At 51.8% G+C, this 20,044-nt stretch overlaps 1 long non-coding RNA gene across 1 annotated transcript; it reads right to left on the reverse strand.

The window, feature by feature from the left end:
- Positions 1-330: 330 nt before the first annotated feature.
- LOC119182976 (uncharacterized) lies at positions 331-1,986 on the reverse strand. Its single transcript, XR_012886309.1, has 2 exons — positions 1,782-1,986; positions 331-1,659 (listed from the first exon to the last, which is right to left on the reverse strand). It is a non-coding gene; the product is annotated as an uncharacterized LOC119182976 (long non-coding RNA).
- Positions 1,987-20,044: the final 18,058 nt, after the last annotated feature.

The raw sequence follows: 20,044 nt of genomic DNA on the forward strand, positions 1-20,044 counted from the left end.
CATACACAAAACACTGATGTACCACATCTAACAGTGAGTATTTCATATAGAGGAGAAATGCAGGAGAATTCAGACATCAATTCACAGTCTATTTTACTTGAGATTAGCATAGCTACGCCACCACCCCTTTTGCCTGTGCGGTTCATGTAGTATGATTTATAAGTTGGAAACGTAAATACATCATCTTCCGAAGCAAACCACGTTTCCGAAAACATCACAACGTCAAAATTTACTTGTGCTTCACTAAAAAAATATTCAAGCTCATCCTGTTTATTCTTTCCCGATCTAAGGTTGAAATGAACGCAACTGAGGCTTTTTTCACAACAAGTGTCATACAAGTTTTTAAGATTAATAAGGTCTATAGGTGCGGTTAAGGGAAACATGTTAAGACGAGTATCAAAAGAATATCAGGAAGTAAACAATGCAATGCGGGGTAACAGTATCACAGCTTATCAAGGTCACCCAAACGACGAATGACAACCGCGCTATCACCCTCTCTTTTCCTAACGAGAATCTTGCCGTTGCAGTGCCATGAAAAACGATAGCCATTGTTCTGTGCCCAGTCTTTTGCGTTGCGCAGCAGCTCTCTGTTTTGCTGGGTCATGTTTTCAGTGATCGAAACATTCGAAGCATCTCTTAGGGCTTTCCGCCTTCCTAGCCACTTATCACGAATTGATTGCTGGGCAAATCGAACTATAATTCCGGGTGTTTTGTTTGGCTTTGCCGGAAGTCTGTGGATAGCGGCGATGTCATTCCCAGTCAGCTCTGGCAGGTTAGCAATCTTGGCCACATCATTCAACTTACACAGCAAATTCTCGTCTGGCGTAACCCGGATGCCGTGAACTTCTATGTTTAGTCTCCGACTACGAAACTCGAGATCATTCACCGTAGCTTTCAGTTGTTGAATATCACTTGAGGTGCAGTCCGCCTCTAATTTCCCAACGCGTCTGTTTAAGCTACTAATGTCCTTTTCCTGCTTAGCTTGACAGTTCAAGATGTCATCGTACTTTTGTGACAACAGCTGGATTGAGACCTTAATCTCACCAACCTGAGCCGGCAGCCCTGCTAAAGCATCAAGCCTCCTAGTTATATCTGCCAGGCAAATGGTTAACTCAGAGTCCACGCTAGTTTTCTCCCCACTTTTCGCTTTAGATGAACGGCAAGCAGCACATCGCCATGCCCTGCGACCGCTCTCTCCTTTAGTCTTAAATGTCGTCTCCGACCAGCCAGAACAACTGCCAACATGGTAAGAGGACTCACATTCGTTGCACTTCAGGACACGCCCATCACAGGGGAGGGGCTCATCACAAGACTGGCACGTGCTTGTCATGGTACGTTGTCCAGGCATTCACAGTAGCACTCAGTTCGCACTCAATTCGGGAGCATTCAATTAGGAAAAAGGCACATTATGCACAGAGAACTCAGCAAAGCACTGAAACACGGTGGCAACGGCGGTGGCGGTAAGGCGGTATTGAGAAATAAGCGAATTTACCAACCTGGGTAAGCAAAAAGAGCTGATTAGGCGAACGTCCTTTCACCGCCGCCGCCGCCACCCGTGTGTCCAGGTACGATGTCGACGCCGGAAACACGTAAACACTTCCGCAGGCTCAGTGACGTCAAGATGTGATTCCGTAGCCACGGCAACCGTTTTCAGGTAGTCTAATAAATGGAGGAAATTTGAACGTTGTAAAGGAGCGCCGCTTTGATAAATGGCTCCAGCGCAACGATTCCAACAAGGCAGGAACCCTAAAGCACCGGCCGCCGAAACGCAGGACACCAACCTGGGTAAGCAAAAAGAGCTGATTAGGCGAACGTCCTTTCACCGCCGCCGCCGCCACCCGTGTGTCCAGGTACGATGTCGACGCCGGAAACACGTAAACACTTCCGCAGGCTCAGTGACGTCAAGATGTGATTCCGTAGCCACGGCAACCGTTTTCAGGTAGTCTGGGTAAGCAAAAAGAGCTGATTAGGCGAACGTCCTTTCACCGCCGCCGCCGCCACCCGTGTTAATCGGCTGTTAACCGTTGTTTCGGCTGTTAACCGAAAGTTTGGAGGTTTGAGCCCACCTGCCTTTTTTTCTATGGGCTGATAGCTTTGAAGATATGTTCTGGTGTTGGTAAGAGTGGAACAGGACTGTCTCCGTGGCGCAATTGGCTAGCGCGATCGGCTGTTAAGCGAAGGGTTGAAGGTTCGAGCCCACCCAGTGGTGGTGCGGCGCTTTTTTTTCTTTGGGCTGACAGCTTTGAAGATATGTTCTGATGGTGGTGAGAGTGAAGCAGGACTGTCTCCGTGGCGCAATTGGCAAGGGCGTTCGGCCGTTAACCGAAAGATTGGAGGTTCGAGCCCACTCGGTGTCGATGTGGCGCTTTTTTTCTATGAGATGATAGCTTTGAAGATATGTCCTGGTGGTGGTGAGAGTGGAAGAGGACTGTCTCCGTGGCGCAATTGGCTAGCGCGATCGTCTGTTAACCGAAAGGTTGGAGGTTCGAGCGCACCCAGCGGTGGTGCGGCGCTTTTTTTTCTTTGGGCTGATAGCTTTGAAGATATGTTCTGATGATGGTGGTGAGAGTGGAGCAGGACTGTCTCCGTGGCACAATTGGCAAGCGCGTTCGGCCGTTAATCGAAAGGTTGGAGTTTCGAGCCCACCCCGTGGTGGTGCGGCACTTTTTTTTTCTTTGGGCTGATAGCTTTGAAGATATGTTCTGATGGTGGTGAGAGTGGAGCACGACTGTCTCCGTGGCGCGATCGGCTAGCGCGATCGTCTGTTAACCGAAAGGTTGGAGGTTCGAGCGCACCCAGTGGTGGTGCGGCGCTTTTTTTTCTTTGGGCTGATAGCTTTGAAGATATGTTCTGATGATGGTGGTGAGAGTGGAGCAGGACTGTCTCCGTTGCGAAATTGGCTAGCGCGATTGGCTGTTAACCGAAAGGATGGAGGTTCGAGCCCTCCCGATGTGGTGAGTTGCTTTGTTTTCTTTGGGCTGATAGCTTTGAAGATATGTTCTGATGGTGGTGAGAGTGAAGCAGAACTGTCTTCGTGGCGCAATTGGGTAGCGCGTTCGGTCGTTAACCGAAAGGTTGGAGGTTCGAGCCCACCCGGTAGTGGTGCGGCGCTTTTTTTTCTTTGGGCTGATAGCTTTGAAGATATGTTGTGATGGTGGTGAGAGTGGAGCAGGACTGTCTCCATGGCGCAATTGGCTAGCACGATCGGCTGTTAACCGAAAGGTTGGAGTTTCGAGCCCTCCCGGGAGTGGTGTGTTGCTTTTTTCTTTGCGCTGATAGCTTTGAAGATAGGTTCTGATGGTGGTGAGAGTGGAGCACGACTGTCTCCGTGGCGCGCTTGGCTAGCGCGATCGTCTGTTAACCGGAAGGTTGGAGGTTCGAGCCCACCCGGTGGTGGTGCGGCGCTTTTTTTATGGCCTGATAGCTTTGAAGATATGTTCTAATGGTGGTGAGAGTGGAACAGGACTCTCTCCGTGGCGCAATTTTCTTGCGCGATCGGCTGTTAACAAAAAGGTTGGAGTTTCGAGCCCTCCCGGGAGTGGTGTGTTGCTTTTTTCTTTGCGCTGATAGCTTTGAAGATATGTTCTGATGGTGGTGAGAGTGGAGCACGACTGTCTCCGTGGCGCGATTGGCTAGCGTGATCGTCTGTTAACCGAAAGTTTGGAGGTTCAAGCCCACCCGGTGGTGGTGCGCCGCTTTTTTTCTATGGCCTGATAGCTTTGAAGATATGTTCTAATGGTGGTGAGAGTGGAACAGGACTGTCTCCGTGGCGCAACTTTCTAGCGCGATCGGCTGTTAATCGAAAGGTTGGAGTTTCGAGCCCACCCGGTGGTGGTTCGGCGCTTTTTTTTTTGGGCTGATAGCTTTGAAGATATGTTCTGATGGTGGTGAGAGTGGAGCAGGACTGTCTCCGTTGCGCAATTGGCTAGCGCGATCGGCTGTTAAACGAAAGGTTGGAGTTTTCAGCCCCCCCAGGAGTGGTGTGTTGCTTTTTTCTTTGCGCTGATAGCTTTGAAGATATGTTCTGATGGTGGTGAGAGTGGAGCACGACTGTCTCCGTGGCGCGATCGGCTGGCGCGATCGGCTAGCGTGGTCGTCTGTTAACCGAAGGGTTGGAGGTTCGAGCCCACCCGGTGGTGGTGCGGCGCTTTTTTTTCTTTGGGATGATAGCTTTGAAGATATGTTCTAATGGTGGAGAGAGTGGAGCAGGACTGTCTTCATGGCGAAATTGGGTAGCGCGTTCGGTCGTTAACCGAATGGTTGGACGTTCGAGCCCACCCGGTGGTGGTGCGGTGCTTTTTTTTAGACTGTTAGACTGATAGCTTTGAAGATATGTTCTGATGGTGGTGAGAGTGGAGCACGACTGTCTTCGTGGCGCAAATGGCTACGCGATCGGCTGTTAACTGAAAGGTTGGAGTTTCGAGCCGACCCGGTAGTGGTGTGTTGCTTTTTTCCTTTGGGCGGATAGCTCCGAAGAAATGTTCTGACGGTGTAAGAGTGGAGTACGACTGTCTCCGTAGCGCAATTGGCTAGCGCGATCGGCTGTTAACCGAAAGGTTCGAGGTTCGAGCCCTCCCGGGAGTAGTGTGTTGCTTTTTTTTGCCTGATAGCTTTGAAGATATGTTCTGATGGTGGTGAGAGTCAAGCAGGACTGTCTCCGTGGCACAATTGGCAAGCGCGTTCGGCCGTTAATCGAAAGGTTTGAGGTTCGAGCCCAGCCGGTGGTGATGCGGCGCTTTTTTTTCTATGGGATGATAGCTTTGAAGATATGTTCTGGTGGTGGTGAGAGCGGAGCAGGACTGTCTACGTGGCGCAATTGGCTAGCGTGATCGGCTGTTAACCGAAAGTTTGGAGGTTTGAGCCCACCTGCCTTTTTTTCTATGGGCTGATAGCTTTGAAGATATGTTCTGGTGTTGGTAAGAGTGGAACAGGTCTGTCTCCGTGGCGCAATTGGCTAGCGCGATCGGCTGTTAAGCGAAGGGTTGAAGGTTCGAGCCCACCCAGTGGTGGTGCGGCGCTTTTTTTTCTTTGGGCTGACAGCTTTGAAGATATGTTCTGATGGTGGTGAGAGTGAAGCAGGACTGTCTCCGTGGCGCAATTGGCAAGCGCGTTCGGCCGTTAACCGAAAGGTTGGAGGTTCGAGCCCACTCGGTGGCGATGTGGCGCTTTTTTTCTATGAGATGATAGCTTTGAAGATATGTCCTGGTGGTGGTGAGAGTGGAAGAGGACTGTCTCCGTGGCGCAATTGGCTAGCGCGTTCGGTCGTTAACCGAAAGGTTGGAGTTTCGAGCCCACCCCGTGGTGGTGCGGCACTTTTTTTTTCTTTGGGCTGATAGCTTTGAAGATATGTTCTGATGGTGGTGAGAGTGGAGCACGACTGTCTCCGTGGCGCGATCGGCTAGCGCGATCGTCTGTTAACCGAAAGGTTGGAGGTTCGAGCGCACCCAGTGGTGGTGCGGCGCTTTTTTTTCTTTGGGCTGATAGCTTTGAAGATATGTTCTGATGATGGTGGTGAGAGTGGAGCAGGACTGTCTCCGTTGCGAAATTGGCTAGCGCGATTGGCTGTTAACCGAAAGGTTGGAGGTTCGAGCCCTCCCGATGTGGTGAGTTGCTTTGTTTTCTTTGGGCTGATAGCTTTGAAGATATGTTCTGATGGTGGTGAGAGTGAAGCAGAACTGTCTTCGTGGCGCAATTGGGTAGCGCGTTCGGTCGTTAACCGAAAGGTTGGAGGTTCGAGCCCACCCGGTGGTGGTGCGGCGCTTTTTTTTCTTTGGGCTGATAGCTTTGAAGATATGTTGTGATGGTGGTGAGAGTGGAGCAGGACTGTCTCCATGGCGCAATTGGCTAGCACGATCGGCTGTTAACCGAAAGGTTGGAGTTTCGAGCCCTCCCGGGAGTGGTGTGCTGCTTTTTTCTTTGCGCTGATAGCTTTGAAGATAGGTTCTGATGGTGGTGAGGGCGGAGCACGACTGTCTCCGTGGCGCGCTTGGCTAGCGCGATCGTCTGTTAACCGAAAGGTTGGAGGTTCGAGCCCACCCGGTGGTGGTGCGGCGCTTTTTTTATGGCCTTATAGCTTTGAAGATATGTTCTAATGGTGGTGAGAGTGGAACAGGACTGTCTCCGTGGCGCAATTTTCTGGCGCGATCGGCTGTTAATCGAAAGGTTGGAGTTTCAAGCCCACCCGGTGGTGGTTCGGTGCTTTTTTTGGGGCTGATAGCTTTCAAGATATGTTCTGATGGTGGTGAGAGTGGAGCAGGACTGTCTCCGTTGCGCAATTGGCTAGCGCGATCGGCTGTTAACCGAAAGGTTGGAGTTTTGAGCCCCCCCGGGAGTGGTGTGTTGCTTTTTTCTTTGCGCTGATAGCTTTGAAGATATGTTCTGGTGTTGGTAAGAGTGGAACAGGACTGTCTCCGTGGCGCAATTGGCTAGCGCGATCGGCTGTTAAGCGAAGGGTTGAAGGTTCGAGCCCACCCAGTGGTGGTGCGGCGCTTTTTTTTCTTTGGGCTGACAGCTTTGAAGATATGTTCTGATGGTGGTGAGAGTGAAGCAGGACTGTCTCCGTGGCGCAATTGGCAAGCGCGTTCGGCCGTTAACCGAAAGGTTGGAGGTTCGAGCCCACTCGGTGGCGATGTGGCGCTTTTTTTCTATGAGATGATAGCTTTGAAGATATGTCCTGGTGGTGGTGAGAGTGGAAGAGGACTGTCTCCGTGGCGCAATTGGCTAGCGCGATCGTCTGTTAACCGAAAGGTTTGAGGTTCGAGCGCACCCAGTGGTGGTGCGGCGCTTTTTTTTCTTTGGGCTGATAGCTTTGAAGATATGTTCTGATCATGGTGGTGAGAGTGGAGCAGGACTGTCTCCGTTGCGAAATTGGCTAGCGCGATTGGCTGTTAACCGAAAGGTCTGAGGTTCGAGCCCTCCCGATGTGGTGAGTTGCTTTGTTTTCTTTGGGCTGATAGCTTTGAAGATATGTTCTGATGGTGGTGAGAGTGAAGCAGAACTGTCTTCGTGGCGCAATCGGGTAGCGCGTTCGGTCGTTAACCGAAAGGTTGGAGGTTCGAGCCCACCCGGTGGTGGTGCGGCGCTTTTTTTTCTTTGGGCTGATAGCTTTGAAGATATGTTGTGATGGTGGTGAGAGTGGAGCAGGACTGTCTCCATGGCGCAATTGGCTAGCACGATCGGCTGTTAACCGAAAGGTTGGAGTTTCGAGCCCTCCCGGGAGTGGTGTGTTGCTTTTTTCTTTGCGCTGATAGCTTTGAAGATAGGTTCTAATGGTGGTGAGAGTGGAGCACGACTGTCTCCGTGGCGCGCTTGGCTAGCGCGATCGTCTGTTAACCGAAAGGTTGGAGGTTCGAGCCCACCCGGTGGTGGTGCGGCGCTTTTTTTTATGGCCTGATAGCTTTGAAGATATGTTCTAATGGTGGTGAGAGTGGAACAGGACTGTCTCCGTGGCGCAATTTTCTAGTGCGATCGGCTGTTAATCGAAAGGTTGGAGTTTCAAGCCCACCCGGTGGTGGTTCGGCGCTTTTTTTGGGGCTGATAGCTTTGAAGATATGTTCTGATGGTGGTGAGAGTGGAGCAGGACTGTCTCCGTTGCGCAATTGGCTAGCGCGATCGGCTGTTAACCGAAAGGTTGGAGTTTTGAGCCCCCCCGGGAGTGGTGTGTTGCTTTTTTCTTTGCGCTGATAGCTTTGAAGATATGTTCTGATGGTGGTGAGAGTGGAGCACGACTGTCTCCGTGGCGCGATCGGCTAGCGCCATCGTCTGTTAACCGAAATGTTGGAGGTTCGAGCCCACCCGGTGGTGGTGCGGCGCTTTTTTTTCTTTGGGATGATAGCTTTGAAGATATCTTATAAAGGTGGTGAGAGTGGAGAAGGACTGTCTTCGTGGCGAAATCGGGTAGCGCGTTTGGTCGTTAACTGAAAGGTTGGAGGTTCGAGCCCTCCCGGGAGTGGTGTGTTGCTTTTTTTTCTTTGGGCTGATAGCTTTGAAGATATGTTCTGATGGTGGTGAGAATGGAGCAGGACTGTCTCCGCGGCGCAATTGGCTAGCGCGATCGGCTGTTAACCGAAAGGTTGGAGGTTCGAGCCCACCCGGTGGTGGTGCAGCGCTTTTTTTTCTTTGGGATGATAGCTTTGAAGATATGTTTTAAAGGTGGTGAGAGTGGAGCAGGACTGTCTCCGTGGCGAAATTGGGTAGCGCGATCGGCTGTTAATCGAAAGGTTTGAGTTTAGAGCCCACCCGGGGACGGTGTGTCGTTTTTTTTTTCTTTGCGCTGATAGCTTTGAAGTTATGTTCTGATGGTGGTGAGAGTGGAGCACGACTGCATCCGTGGCGCAATGGGCAAGCGCGTTCGTCCGTTAACCGAAAGGTTGGAGGTTCAAGCCCACCCGGTGGTGATGCGGCGGTTTTTTTTCTATGGGATGATAGCTTTGAAGATATGTTTTAAAGGTGGTGAGAGTGGAACAGGACTGTCTCCGTGGCGCAATTTCCTAGCGCGATCGGCTTTTAATCGAAAGGTTGGAGTTTCGAGCCCACCCCGTGGTGGTGTGGCGCTTTTTTTTTCCTTGGGCTGATAGCTTTGAAGATATGTTCTGATGGTGGTGAGAGTGGAGCAGGACTGTCTCCGTGGCGCAATTGGGTAGCGCGATCGGCTGTTAATATAAAGGTTGTAGTTTCGAGCCCACCCGAGGACGGTGTGTCGCTTTTTCTGTTCTTTGCGTTGATTGCTTTGAAGATATGTTCTGATGGTGGTGAGAGTGAAGCACGACTGTCTCCGTGGCGCGATCGGCTAGCGCGATCGTCTGTTGAACGAAAGGTTGGAGGTTCGAGCCCACCCGGTGGTGGTGCGGCGCTTTTTTTTCTTTGGGATGATAGCTTTGAAGATATGTTTTAAAGGTGGTGAGAGTGGAGCAGGACTATCTCCGTGGCGAAATTGGGTAGCGCGTTCGGTCGTTAACCGAAAGGTTGGAGGTTCGAGCCCACCCAGGGGTGGTGCGGCGCTTTTTTTTCTTTGGGCTGATAGCTTTGAAGATATGTTCTGATGGTCGTAAGAGTGGAGCAGGACTGTCTCCATGGCGCAATTGGCTAGCGCGATCGGCTGATAACCGAAAGGTTTGAGGTTAGAGCCCACCCGGGGATGGTGTGTCGTTTTTTTTTCTTTGCGCTGATAGCTTTGAAGTTATGTTCTGATGGTGGTGAGAGTGGAGCACGTCTGCATCCGTGGCGCAATTGGCTAGCACGATCGGCTGTTAACCGAAAGGTTCGAGGTTCGAGCCCTCCCGGGAGTAGTGTGTTGCTTTTTTTTTGCCTGATAGCTTTGAAGATATGTTCTGATGGTGGTGAGAGTGAAGCAGGACTGTCTCCGTGGCACGATTGGCAAGCGCGTTCGGCCGTTAATCGAAAGGTTTGAGGTTCGAGCCCAGCCGGTGGTGATGCGGCGCTTTTTTTTCTATGGGATGATAGCTTTGAAGATATGTTCTGGTGGTGGTGAGAGCGGAGCAGGACTGTCTACGTGGCGCAATTGGCTAGCGTGATTGGCTGTTAACCGAAAGTTTGGAGGTTTGAGCCCACCTGCCTTTTTTTCTATGGGCTGATAGCTTTGAAGATATGTTCTGGTGTTGGTAAGAGTGGAACAGGACTGTCTCCGTGGCGCAATTGGCTAGCGCGATCGGCTGTTAAGCGAAGGATTGAAGGTTCGAGCCCACCCAGTGGTGGTGCGGCGCTTTTTTTTCTTTGGGCTGACAGCTTTGAAGATATGTTCTGATGGTGGTGAGAGTGAAGCAGGACTGTCTCCGTGGCGCAATTGGCAAGCGCGTTCGGCCGTTAACCGAAAGGTTGGAGGTTCGAGCCCACTCGGTGGCGATGTGGCGCTTTTTTTCTATGAGATGATAGCTTTGAAGATATGTCCTGGTGGTGGTGAGAGTGGAAGAGGACTGTCTACGTGGCGCAATTGGCTAGCGTGATCGGCTGTTAACCGAAAGTTTGGAGGTTTGAGCCCACCTGCCTTTTTTTCTATGGGCTGATAGCTTTGAAGATATGTTCTGGTGTTGGTAAGAGTGGAACAGGACTGTCTCCGTGGCGCAATTGGCTAGCGCGATCGGCTGTTAAGCGAAGGGTTGAAGGTTCGAGCCCACCCAGTGGTGGTGCGGCGCTTTTTTTTCTTTGGGCTGACAGCTTTGAAGATATGTTCTGATGGTGGTGAGAGTGGAGCACGACTGTCTCCGTGGCGCGATCGGCTAGCGCGATCGTCTGTTAACCGAAAGGTTGGAGGTTCGAGCGCACCCAGTGGTGGTGCGGCGCTTTTTTTTCTTTGGGCTGATAGCTTTGAAGATATGTTCTGATGATGGTGGTGAGAGTGGAGCAGGACTGTCTCCGTTGCGAAATTGGCTAGCGCGATTGGCTGTTAACCGAAAGGTTGGAGGTTCGAGCCCTCCCGATGTGGTGAGTTGCTTTGTTTTCTTTGGGCTGATAGCTTTGAAGATATGTTCTGATGGTGGTGAGAGTGAAGCAGAACTGTCTTCGTGGCGCAATTGGGTAGCGCGTTCGGTCGTTAACCGAAAGGTTGGAGGTTCGAGCCCACCCGGTGGTGGTGCGGCGCTTTTTTTTCTTTGGGCTGATAGCTTTGAAGATATGTTGTGATGGTGGTGAGAGTGGAGCAGGACTGTCTCCATGGCGCAATTGGCTAGCACGATCGGCTGTTAACCGAAAGGTTGGAGTTTCGAGCCCTCCCGGGAGTGGTGTGTTGCTTTTTTCTTTGCGCTGATAGCTTTGAAGATAGGTTCTGATGGTGGTGAGAGTGGAGCACGACTGTCTCCGTGGCGCGCTTGGCTAGCGCGATCGTCTGTTAACCGAAAGGTTGGAGGTTCGAGCCCACCCGGTGGTGGTGCGGCGCTTTTTTATGGCCTTATAGCTTTGAAGATATGTTCTAATGGTGGTGAGAGTGGAACAGGACTGTCTCCGTGGCGCAATTTTCTAGCGCTATCGGCTGTTAATCGAAAGGTTGGAGTTTCAAGCCCACCCGGTGGTGGTTCGGCGCTTTTTTTGGGGCTGATAGCTTTCAAGATATGTTCTGATGGTGGTGAGAGTGGAGCAGGACTGTCTCCGTTGCGCAATTGGCTAGCGCGATCGGCTGTTAACCGAAAGGTTGGAGTTTTGAGCCCCCCCGGGAGTGGTGTGTTGCTTTTTTCTTTGCGCTGATAGCTTTGAAGATATGTTCTGGTGTTGGTAAGAGTGGAACAGGACTGTCTCCGTGGCGCAATTGGCTAGCGCGATCGGCTGTTAAGCGAAGGGTTGAAGGTTCGAGCCCACCCAGTGGTGGTGCGGCGCTTTTTTTTCTTTGGGCTGACAGCTTTGAAGATATGTTCTGATGGTGGTGAGAGTGAAGCAGGACTGTCTCCGTGGCGCAATTGGCAAGCGCGTTCGGCCGTTAACCGAAAGGTTGGAGGTTCGAGCCCACTCGGTGGCGATGTGGCGCTTTTTTTCTATGAGATGATAGCTTTGAAGATATGTCCTGGTGGTGGTGAGAGTGGAAGAGGACTGTCTCCGTGGCGCAATTGGCTAGCGCGATCGGCTGTTAACCGAAAGGTTGGAGTTTCGAGCCCACCCCGTGGTGGTGCGGCGCTTTTTTTTTCTTTGGGCTGATAGCTTTGAAGATATGTTCTGATGGTGGTGAGAGTGGAGCACGACTGTCTCCGTGGCGCGATCGGCTAGCGCGATCGTCTGTTAACCGAAAGGTTGGAGGTTCGAGCCCACTCGGTGGCGATGTGGCGCTTTTTTTCTATGAGATGATAGCTTTGAAGATATGTCCTGGTGGTGGTGAGAGTGGAAGAGGACTGTCTACGTGGCGCAATTGGCTAGCGTGATCGGCTGTTAACCGAAAGTTTGGAGGTTTGAGCCCACCTGCCTTTTTTTCTATGGGCTGATAGCTTTGAAGATATGTTCTGGTGTTGGTAAGAGTGGAACAGGACTGTCTCCGTGGCGCAATTGGCTAGCGCGATCGGCTGTTAAGCGAAGGGTTGAAGGTTCGAGCCCACCCAGTGGTGGTGCGGCGCTTTTTTTTCTTTGGGCTGACAGCTTTGAAGATATGTTCTGATGGTGGTGAGAGTGGAGCACGACTGTCTCCGTGGCGCGATCGGCTAGCGCGATCGTCTGTTAACCGAAAGGTTGGAGGTTCGAGCGCACCCAGTGGTGGTGCGGCGCTTTTTTTTCTTTGGGCTGATAGCTTTGAAGATATGTTCTGATGATGGTGGTGAGAGTGGAGCAGGACTGTCTCCGTTGCGAAATTGGCTAGCGCGATTGGCTGTTAACCGAAAGGTTGGAGGTTCGAGCCCTCCCGATGTGGTGAGTTGCTTTGTTTTCATTGGGCTGATAGCTTTGAAGATATGTTCTGATGGTGGTGAGAGTGAAGCAGAACTGTCTTCGTGGCGCAATTGGGTAGCGCGTTCGGTCGTTAACCGAAAGGTTGGAGGTTCGAGCCCATCCGGTGGTGGTGCGGCGCTTTTTTTTCTTTGGGCTGATAGCTTTGAAGATATGTTGTGATGGTGGTGAGAGTGGAGCAGGACTGTCTCCATGGCGCAATTGGCTAGCACGATCGGCTGTTAACCGAAAGGTTGGAGTTTCGAGCCCTCCCGGGAGTGGTGTGTTGCTTTTTTCTTTGCGCTGATAGCTTTGAAGATAGGTTCTGATGGTGGTGAGAGTGGAGCACGACTGTCTCCGTGGCGCGCTTGGCTAGCGCGATCGTCTGTTAACCGAAAGGTTGGAGGTTCGAGCCCACCCGGTGGTGGTGCGGCGCTTTTTTATGGCCTTATAGCTTTGAAGATATGTTCTAATGGTGGTGAGAGTGGAACAGGACTGTCTCCGTGGCGCAATTTTCTAGCGCGATCGGCTGTTAATCGAAAGGTTGGAGTTTCAAGCCCACCCGGTGGTGGTTCGGCGCTTTTTTTGGGGCTGATAGCTTTCAAGATATGTTCTGATGGTGGTGAGAGTGGAGCAGGACTGTCTCCGTTGCGCAATTGGCTAGCGCGATCGGCTGTTAACCGAAAGGTTGGAGTTTTGAGCCCCCCCGGGAGTGGTGTGTTGCTTTTTTCTTTGCGCTGATAGCTTTGAAGATATGTTCTGGTGTTGGTAAGAGTGGAACAGGACTGTCTCCGTGGCGCAATTGGCTAGCGCGATCGGCTGTTAAGCGAAGGGTTGAAGGTTCGAGCCCACCCAGTGGTGGTGCGGCGCTTTTTTTTCTTTGGGCTGACAGCTTTGAAGATATGTTCTGATGGTGGTGAGAGTGGAGCACGACTGTCTCCGTGGCGCGATCGGCTAGCGCGATCGTCTGTTAACCGAAAGGTTGGAGGTTCGAGCGCACCCAGTGGTGGTGCGGCGCTTTTTTTTCTTTGGGCTGATAGCTTTGAAGATATGTTCTGATGATGGTGGTGAGAGTGGAGCAGGACTGTCTCCGTTGCGAAATTGGCTAGCGCGATTGGCTGTTAACCGAAAGGTTGGAGGTTCGAGCCCTCCCGATGTGGTGAGTTGCTTTGTTTTCTTTGGGCTGATAGCTTTGAAGATATGTTCTGATGGTGGTGAGAGTGAAGCAGAACTGTCTTCGTGGCGCAATTGGGTAGCGCGTTCGGTCGTTAACCGAAACGTTGGAGGTTCGAGCCCACCCGGTGGTGGTGCGGCGCTTTTTTTTCTTTGGGCTGATAGCTTTGAAGATATGTTGTGATGGTGGTGAGAGTGGAGCAGGACTGTCTCCATGGCGCAATTGGCTAGCACGATCGGCTGTTAACCGAAAGGTTGGAGTTTCGAGCCCTCCCGGGAGTGGTGTGTTGCTTTTTTCTTTGCGCTGATAGCTTTGAAGATAGGTTCTGATGGTGGTGAGAGTGGAGCACGACTGTCTCCGTGGCGCGCTTGGCTAGCGCGATCGTCTGTTAACCGAAAGGTTGGAGGTTCGAGCCCACCCGGTGGTGGTGCGGCGCTTTTTTATGGCCTTATAGCTTTGAAGATATGTTCTAATGGTGGTGAGAGTGGAACAGGACTGTCTCCGTGGCGCAATTTTCTAGCGCGATCGGCTGTTAATCGAAAGGTTGGAGTTTCAAGCCCACCCGGTGGTGGTTCGGCGCTTTTTTTGGGGCTGATAGCTTTCAAGATATGTTCTGATGGTGGTGAGAGTGGAGCAGGACTGTCTCCGTTGCGCAATTGGCTAGCGCGATCGGCTGTTAACCGAAAGGTTGGAGTTTTGAGCCCCCCCGGGAGTGGTGTGTTGCTTTTTTCTTTGCGCTGATAGCTTTGAAGATATGTTCTGGTGTTGGTAAGAGTGGAACAGGACTGTCTCCGTGGCGCAATTGGCTAGCGCGATCGGCTGTTAAGCGAAGGGTTGAAGGTTCGAGCCCACCCAGTGGTGGTGCGGCGCTTTTTTTTCTTTGGGCTGACAGCTTTGAAGATATGTTCTGATGGTGGTGAGAGTGAAGCAGGACTGTCTCCGTGGCGCAATTGGCAAGCGCGTTCGGCCGTTAACCGAAAGGTTGGAGGTTCGAGCCCACTCGGTGGCGATGTGGCGCTTTTTTTCTATGAGATGATAGCTTTGAAGATATGTCCTGGTGGTGGTGAGAGTGGAAGAGGACTGTCTCCGTGGCGCAATTGGCTAGCGCGATCGGCTGTTAACCGAAAGGTTGGAGTTTCGAGCCCACCCCGTGGTGGTGCGGCGCTTTTTTTTTCTTTGGGCTGATAGCTTTGAAGATATGTTCTGATGGTGGTGAGAGTGGAGCACGACTGTCTCCGTGGCGCGATCGGCTAGCGCGATCGTCTGTTAACCGAAAGGTTTGAGGTTCGAGCGCACCCAGTGGTGGTGCGGCGCTTTTTTTTCTTTGGGCTGATAGCTTTGAAGATATGTTCTGATCATGGTGGTGAGAGTGGAGCAGGACTGTCTCCGTTGCGAAATTGGCTAGCGCGATTGGCTGTTAACCGAAAGGTCTGAGGTTCGAGCCCTCCCGATGTGGTGAGTTGCTTTGTTTTCTTTGGGCTGATAGCTTTGAAGATATGTTCTGATGGTGGTGAGAGTGAAGCAGAACTGTCTTCGTGGCGCAATCGGGTAGCGCGTTCGGTCGTTAACCGAAAGGTTGGAGGTTCGAGCCCACCCGGTGGTGGTGCGGCGCTTTTTTTTCTTTGGGCTGATAGCTTTGAAGATATGTTGTGATGGTGGTGAGAGTGGAGCAGGACTGTGTCCATGGCGCAATTGGCTAGCACGATCGGCTGTTAACCGAAAGGTTGGAGTTTCGAGCCCTCCCGGGAGTGGTGTGTTGCTTTTTTCTTTGCGCTGATAGCTTTGAAGATAGGTTCTGATGGTGGTGAGAGTGGAGCACGACTGTCTCCGTGGCGCGCTTGGCTAGCGCGATCGTCTGTTAACCGAAAGGTTGGAGGTTCGAGCCCACCCGGTGGTGGTGCGGCGCTTTTTTTTATGGCCTGATAGCTTTGAAGATATGTTCTAATGGTGGTGAGAGTGGAACAGGACTGTCTCCGTGGCGCAATTTTCTAGTGCGATCGGCTGTTAATCGAAAGGTTGGAGTTTCAAGCCCACCCGCTGGTGGTTCGGCGCTTTTTTTGGGGCTGATAGCTTTGAAGATATGTTCTGATGGTGGTGAGAGTGGAGCAGGACTGTCTCCGTTGCGCAATTGGCTAGCGCGATCGGCTGTTAACCGAAAGGTTGGAGTTTTGAGCCCCCCCGGGAGTGGTGTGTTGCTTTTTTCTTTGCGCTGATAGCTTTGAAGATATGTTCTGGTGTTGGTAAGAGTGGAACAGGACTGTCTCCGTGGCGCAATTGGCTAGCGCGATCGGCTGTTAAGCGAAGGGTTGAAGGTTCGAGCCCACCCAGTGGTGGTGCGGCGCTTTTTTTTCTTTGGGCTGACAGCTTTGAAGATATGTTCTGATGGTGGTGAGAGTGGAGCACGACTGTCTCCGTGGCGCGATCGGCTAGCGCGATCGTCTGTTAACCGAAAGGTTGGAGGTTCGAGCGCACCCAGTGGTGGTGCGGCGCTTTTTTTTCTTTGGGCTGATAGCTTTGAAGATATGTTCTGATGGTGGTGAGAATGGAGCAGGACTGTCTCCGCGGCGCAATTGGCTAGCGCGATCGGCTGTTAACCGAAAGGTTGGAGGTTCGAGCCCACCCGGTGGTGGTGCAGCGCTTTTTTTTCTTTGGGATGATAGCTTTGAAGATATGTTTAAAGGTGGTGAGAGTGGAGCAGGACTGTCTCCGTGGCGAAATTGGGTAGCGCGATCGGCTGTTAATCGAAAGGTTTGAGTTTAGAGCCCACCCGGGGACGGTGTGTCGTTTTTTTTTCTTTGCGCTGATAGCTTTGAAGTTATGTTCTGATGGTGGTGAGAGTGGAGCACGACTGCATCCGTGGCGCAATGGGCAAGCGCGTTCGTCCGTTAACCGAAAGGTTGGAGGTTCAAGCCCACCCGGTGGTGATGCGGCGGTTTTTTTTCTATGGGATGATAGCTTTGAAGATATGTTTTAAAGGTGGTGAGAGTGGAACAGGACTGTCTCCGTGGCGCAATTTCCTAGCGCGATCGGCTTTTAATCGAAAGGTTGGAGTTTCGAGCCCACCCCGTGGTGGTGTGGCGCTTTTTTTTTCCTTGGGCTGATAGCTTTGAAGATATGTTCTGATGGTGGTGAGAGTGGAGCAGGACTGTCTCCGTGGCGCAATTGGGTAGCGCGATCGGCTGTTAATATAAAGGTTGTAGTTTCGAGCCCACCCGAGGACGGTGTGTCGCTTTTTCTGTTCTTTGCGTTGATTGCTTTGAAGATATGTTCTGATGGTGGTGAGAGTGAAGCACGACTGTCTCCGTGGCGCGATCGGCTAGCGCGATCGTCTGTTGAACGAAAGGTTGGAGGTTCGAGCCCACCCGGTGGTGGTGCGGCGCTTTTTTTTCTTTGGGATGATAGCTTTGAAGATATGTTTTAAAGGTGGTGAGAGTGGAGCAGGACTATCTCCGTGGCGAAATTGGGTAGCGCGTTCGGTCGTTAACCGAAAGGTTGGAGGTTCGAGCCCACCCAGGGGTGGTGCGGCGCTTTTTTTTCTTCGGGCTGATAGCTTTGAAGATATGTTCTGATGGTCGTAAGAGTGGAGCAGGACTGTCTCCATGGCGCAATTGGCTAGCGCGATCGGCTGATAACCGAAAGGTTTGAGGTTAGAGCCCACCCGGGGATGGTGTGTCGTTTTTTTTTCTTTGCGCTGATAGCTTTGAAGTTATGTTCTGATGGTGGTGAGAGTGGAGCACGACTGCATCCGTGGCGCAATTGGCTAGCACGATCGGCTGTTGACCGAAAGTTTGGAGGTTCGAGCGCACCCGGTGGTGGTGCGGCGCTTTTTTTTCTTCGGGCTGATAGCTTTGAAGGTATGTTCTGATGGTGGTGAGAGTGGAGCAGGACTGTCTCCGTGGCGAAATTGGCTAGCGCGATCGGCTGTTAACCGAAAGTTTGGAGGTTCAAGCCCACCCGGTGGTGGTGCGCCGCTTTTTTTCTATGGCCTGATAGCTTTGAAGATATGTTCTAATGGTGGTGAGAGTGGAACAGGACTGTCTCCGTGGCGCAACTTTCTAGCGCGATCGGCTGTTAATCGAAAGGTTGGAGTTTCGAGCCCACCCGGTGGTGGTTCGGCGCTTTTTTTTGGGCTGATAGCTTTGAAGATATGTTCTGATGGTGGTGAGAGTGGAGCAGGACTGTCTCCGTTGCGCAATTGGCTAGCGCGATCGGCTGTTAAACGAAAGGTTGGAGTTTTCAGCCCCCCCAGGAGTGGTGTGTTGCTTTTTTCTTTGCGCTGATAGCTTTGAAGATATGTTCTGATGGTGGTGAGAGTGAAGCAGGACTGTCTCCGTGGCACAATTGGCAAGCGCGTTCGGCCGTTAATCGAAAGGTTTGAGGTTCGAGCCCAGCCGGTGGTGATGCGGCGCTTTTTTTTCTATGGGATGATAGCTTTGAAGATATGTTCTGGTGGTGGTGAGAGCGGAGCAGGACTGTCTACGTGGCGCAATTGGGTAGCGCGTTCGGTCGTTAACCGAATGGTTGGACGTTCGAGCCCACCCGGTGGTGGTGCGGTGCTTTTTTTTAGACTGTTAGACTGATAGCTTTGAAGATATGTTCTGATGGTGGTGAGAGTGGAGCACGACTGTCTTCGTGGCGCAAATGGCTACGCGATCGGCTGTTAACTGAAAGGTTGGAGTTTCGAGCCGACCCGGTAGTGGTGTGTTGCTTTTTTCCTTTGGGCGGATAGCTCCGAAGAAATGTTCTGACGGTGTAAGAGTGGAGTACGACTGTCTCCGTGGCGCGATCGGCTGGCGCGATCGGCTAGCGCGGTCGTCTGTTAACCGAAGGGTTGGAGGTTCGAGCCCACCCGGTGGTGGTGCGGCGCTTTTTTTTCTTTGGGATGATAGCTTTGAAGATATGTTCTAATGGTGGAGAGAGTGGAGCAGGACTGTCTTCATGGCGAAATTGGGTAGCGCGTTCGGTCGTTAACCGAATGGTTGGACGTTCGAGCCCACCCGGTGGTGGTGCGGTGCTTTTTTTTAGACTGTTAGACTGATAGCTTTGAAGATATGTTCTGATGGTGGTGAGAGTGGAGCACGACTGTCTTCGTGGCGCAAATGGCTACGCGATCGGCTGTTAACTGAAAGGTTGGAGTTTCGAGCCGACCCGGTAGTGGTGTGTTGCTTTTTTCTTTTGGGCGGATAGCTCCGAAGAAATGTTCTGACGGTGTAAGAGTGGAGTACGACTGTCTCCGTAGCGCAATTGGCTAGCGCGATCGGCTGTTAACCGAAAGGTTCGAGGTTCGAGCCCTCCCGGGAGTAGTGTGTTGCTTTTTTTTGCCTGATAGCTTTGAAGATATGTTCTGATGGTGGTGAGAGTGAAGCAGGACTGTCTCCGTGGCACAATTGGCAAGCGCGTTCGGCCGTTAATCGAAAGGTTTGAGGTTCGAGCCCAGCCGGTGGTGATGCGGCGCTTTTTTTTCTATGGGATGATAGCTTTGAAGATATGTTCTGGTGGTGGTGAGAGCGGAGCAGGACTGTCTACGTGGCGCAATTGGCTAGCGTGATCGGCTGTTAACCGAAAGTTTGGAGGTTTGAGCCCACCTGCCTTTTTTTCTATGGGCTGATAGCTTTGAAGATATGTTCTGGTGTTGGTAAGAGTGGAACAGGACTGTCTCCGTGGCGCAATTGGCTAGCGCGATCGGCTGTTAAGCGAAGGGTTGAAGGTTCGAGCCCACCCAGTGGTGGTGCGGCGCTTTTTTTTCTTTGGGCTGACAGCTTTGAAGATATGTTCTGATGGTGGTGAGAGTGAAGCAGGACTGTCTCCGTGGCGCAATTGGCAAGCGCGTTCGGCCGTTAACCGAAAGGTTGGAGGTTCGAGCCCACTCGGTGGCGATGTGGCGCTTTTTTTCTATGAGATGATAGCTTTGAAGATATGTCCTGGTGGTGGTGAGAGTGGAAGAGGACTGTCTCCGTGGCGCAATTGGCTAGCGCGATCGGCTAATAACCGAAAGGTTGGAGTTTCGAGCCCACCCCGTGGTGGTGCGGCACTTTTTTTTTCTTTGGGCTGATAGCTTTGAAGATATGTTCTGATGGTGGTGAGAGTGGAGCACGACTGTCTCCGTGGCGCGATCGGCTAGCGCGATCGTCTGTTAACCGAAAGGTTGGAGGTTCGAGCGCACCCAGTGCTGGTGCGGCGCTTTTTTTTCTTTGGGCTAAGCTTTGAAGATATGTTCTGATGATGGTGGTGAGAGTGGAGCAGGACTGTCTCCGTTGCGAAATTGGCTAGCGCGATTGGCTGTTAACCGAAAGGTTGGAGGTTCGAGCCCTCCAGATGTGGTGAGTTGCTTTGTTTTCTTTGGGCTGATAGCTTTGAAGATATGTTCTGATGGTGGTGAGAGTGAAGCAGAACTGTCTTCGTGGCGCAATTGGGTAGCGCGTTCGGTCGTTAACCGAAAGGTTGGAGGTTCGAGCCCACCCGGTGGTGGTGCGGCGCTTTTTTTTCTTTGGGCTGATAGCTTTGAAGATATGTTGT

Source organism: Rhipicephalus microplus, chromosome 9 (genome assembly GCF_043290135.1).
Source record: "Rhipicephalus microplus isolate Deutch F79 chromosome 9, USDA_Rmic, whole genome shotgun sequence".
Classification (NCBI taxonomy): Eukaryota; Metazoa; Arthropoda; class Arachnida; order Ixodida; family Ixodidae; genus Rhipicephalus; species Rhipicephalus microplus.